The sequence below is a fragment of the Castanea sativa genome, chromosome 3 (genome assembly GCF_040712315.1).
Source record: "Castanea sativa cultivar Marrone di Chiusa Pesio chromosome 3, ASM4071231v1".
NCBI classification, from domain to species: domain Eukaryota; kingdom Viridiplantae; phylum Streptophyta; class Magnoliopsida; order Fagales; family Fagaceae; genus Castanea; species Castanea sativa.
In genome coordinates this window covers 9,224,435-9,232,169 of record NC_134015.1, presented here as the reverse complement: position 1 = coordinate 9,232,169, position 7,735 = coordinate 9,224,435, and the positions used below count along the sequence as shown (strand labels likewise).

At 34.7% G+C, this 7,735-nt stretch overlaps 1 long non-coding RNA gene across 2 annotated transcripts; it reads right to left on the bottom strand.

The window, feature by feature from the left end:
• Positions 1 to 1,215: 1,215 nt before the first annotated feature.
• On the bottom strand, positions 1,216 to 7,702 carry LOC142626709 (uncharacterized). Of its 2 annotated transcripts, XR_012842599.1 has the most exons (6): positions 7,460 to 7,702; positions 7,227 to 7,374; positions 5,909 to 5,983; positions 2,534 to 2,628; positions 2,363 to 2,450; positions 1,216 to 1,515 (listed from the first exon to the last, which is right to left on the bottom strand). It is a non-coding gene; the product is annotated as an uncharacterized LOC142626709 (long non-coding RNA). The 2 variants fall into 2 exon arrangements; XR_012842600.1 differs by lacking the exons at positions 7,227 to 7,374; positions 7,460 to 7,702 and adding an exon at positions 6,147 to 6,272.
• Between the last annotated feature and the right edge of the window lie 33 nt (positions 7,703 to 7,735).

Here is a 7,735-nt window from a genome sequence, read left to right as displayed (position 1 = left end):
ATCGATTTATGTCACATTCATAATTTACTTTTGAGTCGTTAAGACTTAAAAGCCTTATACCATTAACCGGTCACCTTTATGAAGAAATTTTAGTGACATTAGTAAGCAAAAATGACTGGTAATGCAATGGAGTACATTAAAAAAAGAAAAAAAGAAAAAAAGAAAAAAAAAAAAGAAGAAGAAAAAGAGACTGGTAATGCAATGGAGACTACCCGTACATGGCTGATTTGAGATACCTGTCATAGGAGATACTTTCCTATTGACCAGAAAATACTACATGCAATGAAAGAAAGTTTGTTCAATCCAAGCCATCCAAAAATAAAAATAAGAAGTCTTATTACAGTCCACTCTAGCTGCCCAATGGAAATCAAACCATGGTTTTATCATAAACATGATTGCCATTTTATTTAGTGACTCCAGTCTTGGTGACAAGTTTGTGCATTCAAATGCTATATAAAGCATAGAATATCTTGTATGTTAATCTACCAGGTTAGAGCTAAGATAAACTAAGGAGGTGAGACAGACTCAAAATTCACTGAGTTGTTTTCCTGCATCAATAATTGTCGGCCTATCTTCTGCTGTATCAGAGATGCAACGCAAGGCAATCTGTGCAAAAGCAAGAAAATGTTCCTGATTAATTCCTTCTTTTAGTAACATAGAATCTATGATTTCAATCAACCAATTTTGTTCATCATATGGGTTCACCAACATTGGTAGAAAGGAGGGACTATACCTGTACTGTGGAGTATTCAACATCCATCCAGCCAAAAGCAAAAGTAGGAGCACACCATAAATATACACACCAACCTTCTCAGTTATATAGCCTGTAGCAATATATTCAGTGCACCACACCCCATTCTCTCACGCATGGCATCGAATACATGCAGTTCACCTTTAGGTTTAGATAAGAGTGAGAAATCAATCAGTTTGGCTACATTTTTCTTGTCTAATATAATGATGGCTGACCTAATATCTCTATGGATAACAGACTTAAAATGAAGTATGAAGATATGCAATGGCATTAACTATGTCCTGCATTTCCATTTTAAGGGCTCAAAATGGATTGTCCCAACATAATTGAAGAGAATTTTATACTTGACAAATTCATACACTGGAGTTGGATATTTGGTCTCTAAGTAGCGTCTTAAGAGTTTTAGCACATTTTGGTGGACACTCATTTGCGATCCCACCAGAATGTCTTTAATAATTCCAAGCATAACTTCTTCCATAACAATAAATCCTTTTTCTTCTGTGTAGTACTTTTTAACTGAAGTAAGCGGCCTTCTAGAGAACCCTTGAATAACTTAAAATCACTATCCTGCAAAATACATTGATGCTGGTCATAGTTTGTTGCTCTTTTGAGCTCCTCAGTAGAGAAGACACGGATAGAATTGCTTTTCCCATTGCAAAAGGCAATTAGCTCCTATAATAATAGTCTTCCATTCTTCATAAGAGATGTCTCCTATTTTGCTTTCCTCTTCATTTTCAAACACAAATTCATCTTGTCCACCAAACCTTTAGATTACAGATAGAAATATTAATATACACATAATATGTTATGACATGAAGAGGCTATAATATTGCTGTAAACCAAGATGCTTGGAGGCCATTGATCAATCTTTTTGCTTAGAGATCAAGGGTCATGAACAATTTAGAGTTTGAAATTGGTTGTACTCTACCACAATGTAAAAAATGAATCACTAGAATTTGAAACATATTACACTATAAGAAATCAAACATGTTCTATGACCATTCTCATAACTCATGATTTACATCTTTGAGCAATTTGGAAGTGTACGAGAGTTTAGACCAATCAGGTCATCATGGTTTATTTGTTCGATCAACAAATGTTTTGTACCTCAAGAAATTTTCCATGGACACCTTGTCCATTGAATTCTTAAGTCTTTTAAAGCATTATATATGTCAGAGCTTGGTTTCTTGCTATAATCATATAGAAAACATTTGTTGAATTATTTCAAAATCCAATCAGCTTATAGTCATTTATAAAGAAAAAAGAAAACTGAGAGAGGGGGGTTTAAGTACATCAGCCTATAGTCATATTAGGTTTTTTGAAATATTTATATAATAATTATTTTACCTAAATATTAAACAAAAGTGATAATTTGAGATATGAATCTGTGAGTTTTGACTTTTGAAGTTGAAATATGAACCTAGATCCACCTCAAACAATACTTTTTAGCAGCAAATCAGTAGGACTAGGAACACAAATATTAAATTAGCATGATCCAAGAACATAAATCTCAAAATATCATGATCTATTAACAGAAATCTTGAAACTCAGCTTCATAGGCATGGAGGCAAAAAAAATTATTGTAAACTAAGGGTTTCATAGAGAATGTACCTTATTCTACCCAGAGAAAGAGAGATGCAGCTATAACATAAGAAGCTCCAGAATTTGGTAGCTTGTGGATCTGAGCCTTACCCTTATCCTATTGACAATATCATTATATCATGAGCTCAATTATATAGTACATATCATAAAATATTTTCAAAGAGTCAAAGAAAGGCTTACTAATAAACTGATAATGACCAAGCAGGAAACTAGTGAGAAATTTTATCACAATGACTTGGCTGTTTTCTTGGAGTTGGAGTTTCTCTTCAACAAACCTGGGTGCCAGACCAGGTTAAGAAACAAATTCAAACAAAAAGTAAAAGAGATCAAATTAGTGGACCAACTTTCTAATCAATCTTTTAATTGGAGGTGAGGTTTTCAATGTTAGTCCTGTTTCTCTCAATTGCATGGCTCCAACAAATAGAAATCTAATATCACAATATTTACTGCACATGATTCTTTTTAATAGCATGGAAGTGCTGGCAGTGGCAACTAATTATTACTAGTGTTGTTCATTCATGGTCAAACTTGGATAATTTAGGTTACATTTCTCCACAAATTATAAAAGCTATTAATTTAAATAGAACCCTAATAGTTTCTTTTTAGTCCTAAGAGTACAAACTACAGAACTATAAATGTAGTAAATGAAACTTTTTGGATTAAATTTTGACACTGCCAAACCACAAGTGGTAAATTGTAATTTTTTTTATATTATTATTATTGTTGTTGTTATTTTGTTAATTTAGCTTATATTCATTGAAAAAAAACAGAGTACACAGGGATAAACCCCAAAACCAGAGTAGGGAAGGTACCAGCATAGGGAACCTCCCTACTACAGCAACCAAATTACAAATCAAAAAAAGAAAAAAAGAAAGCTAGTAGCAAAGCAAAAGTGCACAAACAACACAATCGTCTAGCTACCTTTAAAGCTAAAGATAAGAAGGAGACTAAACAGCACATCTGTAAAGCATCCAGCCCAGCATTTCAGTGCAGCAGCACATAGAAAGCACAATAGCACTTTGGCAACACACAACAGACATGTAACATACCCAAAGAAATTATTCTGGATTTTTGTGAAAGCATCCTATGTGGATTATTAGAGGAAATTGGAGGGATCCTTTCCCAGTCTAAGTTGAATTTTACTAAGTGCTTCTATGTCATGTTAAGATTTGAGACCTATTTGGACCTCCTATTGTTTTGCTTTGCCATAACAATTGTGCTTTAGGTTTAATTGGTTGATTATTAATTCTCACCAATTTCTTCTTTGGGGCTTGGGCTGGACTGATAGATCATATTGTTGGGATTGCTAGTTTTAATATATATATATTTTTTTTTGGTTTTATTGGGAAGATATGCTCACTTTTTAGTGTCAAACTGGTGAATTGTACCACACCATCTCAACCATATATAATATTGTGACATGGTAACTTGAATCAGGGAATGAGAAACCACTATGAACATAAATGCACCCCCCCCCATCTTCAGTAGTATTTCATAGGGCCTCTAATGTATTGGCTATTGAACTGCCAATGGAATCCAATTAAGTTTCTAACTTTTAACTGCATGTTCTATCACAATAAGGCTGCCAATTTCTACAACACCATTCTTGGTGACAATTCCATACCACCACATGCAACTTTAAAACACAAAGGTATAAGCTAACAAGAATGTAAGCTAGACTGATCAATTTGCGAAAGTTGTTTTGCCACATCAATCATTGTTGTTGGCAGGTAAAGTTAAAGCACGTGGGTGAGGGCATAACCGTCAATTATGAGCGAAAGGATTGAGACCCAAAGACAATACTGTGAATTTTGCAACCCAACCCACAGATGCCGCAATCCTATGTTGGAGAATTCTCTGAGAATATTAGCAGAGGAGAGGAGGCACTTATGAAACAAACATCTTAAAATAGTTGCCTCAATTGGAGATAACAGTACTGCATCCTTTCATCGAGTTGTTATAATAGGAAATGCTAGAAACTCAATACTTTTTCTAAAGGATGATCAGGGGAATAGGATAATGGATCCTCAACAAATTAAACAATCAGAATCTATTAGATAACTCTAAGGAACATCTGCATCAAGAAATTTGGGTAGACTTTCAACAAGTTCTCCAGTTTCAAGTTTGGAGATCCAGCAGACTATGTTTTCTTGGATGGATAGAAGGTCCCAGGCCTTGATGGGTTCACATATTGTTTTTTTCAAAAATGCTTGGCTTGTTATTATCCATTCAGATGTAGCCCATGCCATCCAATTGATTCTCAATTCAGGTAGGGTACTTGGAGAGGTGAATGCAACAATTATTACTCTTGTCCCTAAAGTGAGCAATCCTTCAAGCATGGGGAATTATAAACCAATTCTTGTTGATATATAATTTATAAATTCATCACACAGAACTTGATTAAAAGACTTAAATCAGGCTTGAATGATATTATTAGCCCCCAACCAAACTGCCTTTGTGCCTGGCAGGAATATAGCAGAAACTGTGCTATGAGCTCATGAAATTGTTAAGAACTACCATAGAGGTGGAAATTAGGAAAGCTTATGGGTCAGTGGAATAGTGGTTTATTTTTCAGTGCCTTTAGGTTGTGGCTTTTCCCTCAAGATATGCTAATTGGGTGAGGGAGTGTATTACCACCCCTATGTACCTTATGGCTGTAAATGAAGGACTAGTTGGTTTTTTTCGAGGTGCCAAGTGGATGAGAAAAAGGGATCCATTGTCCCCTTATCTGTTTGCTAGCAATGGAATTCCTATCTCAGATGCTTAAAAAAAGGATTCTTTGTTGCAAGGGCTTCAAACTCCATCCCAGATGTGAGAATATGCAGATTATTAATCTTTATTTTGCAAACGACTGAATGATTTTCACAAGAGTTATCCACTCCCAGTCCAATTAGTGAAAAGTGTGGGGAAAACTTTAAAGTGATTTTTGGATTATAGATTAATACTCTAAAAGTAAGTATTTTGTGCAGGGGTATCTGCTAGTCAAAGGAACCAAAAATTTGGATGCTCTTCACTTTAAGGATGGTAATCTCTTGGTTAGAAATCTGGGTATGCCTCTAGTCCCTGACAAATTGAGGTGTCATGATTGCAAGCCCTTAATTGAGAGAACAAGAAGAAGAATAAATGCTTGGACATTTTAATACTTATCCTTTGCAGGCAAATTGAAGTTATTACAATTTCTACTGTGTACCATGAGAGCAAGACACATTCCCTCCATCACATTGGAATAACTGGTTGATCCAAACCACAATACAGATCTTTATAGCAATTGGGTTTTTGATCTTCTTAGAAAAAGATCTCCATATCTATGACAAAAATATGTTCTTATTAACTTTTAATGACTGCTCTGTACCTAAGTTATAACAATAGCATTAAAAAGTTGAACTTGTATTGATTGTGTATAAGCAAGAAAATAAACCAAAAAAAAAAAAACACACACACACACACTATAGAGATTTAACTCGAAAAAGTGAAAAACTCCCAAAACTTGAAAATAAATAAGCAACAAATAAAAGAGATTTTCTAAAGAATGTAAGTGTGTAAGAATGAAGGTACATTAGAATAAGATGTTGAAAGCATTGCTTCTCTAAATTTCCACCCAATATATTAAAATATTGTTAATGAACCCCGCTGGAGAATAAAAGATCATCCACATCAGCACATCCGAGAAAAAAGGAAGAGATTGTAACCCAAAAAGAGAGAAAATAGATTAAAATATGACCAAAAGGAAATTAAAATAATGAGGCAGAATGAAATTCAAAATTTGTACAAATGCATCACTTGAAAACCTCACCCTAAAGCTTGGTAACTTAGGTACAAGCAAGTGTAAGTTTTTTAGCATAATCATATGTTGTTGCCTATGCTCCAAATGAATGCCAATTGGTTCCTTAACCTTACTCCATCTCTCAAAGACTATAATTACTGGTGCAAAAATAAAATAAAGGCTCAAATTCAAATTAAACCAACACTCAGTCCAAAAATTAGAATTGCCATGGCTAATGATAAGACAGTGTCTACTAATGTCCAGATTAGTGACCTACAAGATAGCATGGCACAGGAAGCCATTACATGAAGAAGTTCAATTAAATACAAGTAATTGGGAAGAAAACAAAAGGGAGAAAGAAAGGGTCTTTACATAGATAAGTGCAGCATATCGCATTATTATTTACAAAGCCCTTGGTTTCTACTGGCATCCAAGAACCATCCCATTCAGTTTATTCTCTGCCATTGTGAATTCTTGTAGGTTCTGCCCCTGCTAAGATTGATTTCAACATTGTGGGTATACCACAAGACAATGACCAAGCTAGCTGTAAAATCCTACTATAAATACACTCTTTGGAAGTGTGTAGGCAAATGATGACGAATGAAGACAAGAACTACTATAAGGTGACCTTGAATTATCCAAGCTATTATAGCATTGAAACTTGAAGGAGCCAAGTAGAATTACTAAAGACAAGTTTGGATCTCGTTCACCATTATTCTTGTGTTGATCAACACATTAATCAGATCCAGCATAAGCTTTTTCGTTTCTCTCTTCAAAGCATTCCCCTTCAAGGGATACTAATCATATTCTTTCTGTCAAAGATAAACCCACCCTTCTTGTAAGTGGCAAAATCTTTGCCAGAAATGGACAGTCTATGACCATCACTGTTATCCACAAACAGGGTTATAAAATGAATCATTGAGTTGATCTACTATTTCAATTTTAATCATGTTTTGGCATCTTTGGAGCTAACAAATCAATTATTAGGTGGAAAACTACAAGATTACACAAATATATGCAATTCATCATTTGCAACAATAAAAGAAATGTTGAGTTACATTTGTAACAATATTACTGAGGTCAATAGATGGGTGAAGGAGCAATTTCTACCTGGATGGTGACATCATATCTCCAATACTCCATCTTAAAAGATGGAATAGAACACGAGGAAGTGAGATTCAGACCTTTATAGATAAGGACTTCCCATACTAGCAGTGGAAGGACCACAAGGAGGCACCAAAGGCAAGGAGTAGGTCCACTGCCAAAATAATATTAGTCACTTAAAGGAAGTAAAAAAAAAAAAAAAAAAACTTAATTAATTACAAATTTAGAGAAAAACCAACCTTTATATTCTTGCTGATTTGGCTACCTGCTTTTATGGATTCTTATCTTCTCTAAGACTGCATGGTTGCCCTCATAGACTATTTTTAAACTTATGAGATTATGCTGCTTCTGTACCATGTAATTGAACACTTGAGGTTTATAAGACATTTTTCGATAAGGTAGGATACACCCAAACCACCACCCACAGCCCCAAAACAATCAAATCATTGGCAATTGCCCAATGTCCCAACATCCAAACAAACATACACACCAGCAACTCAGATTTTGCTCAAGAC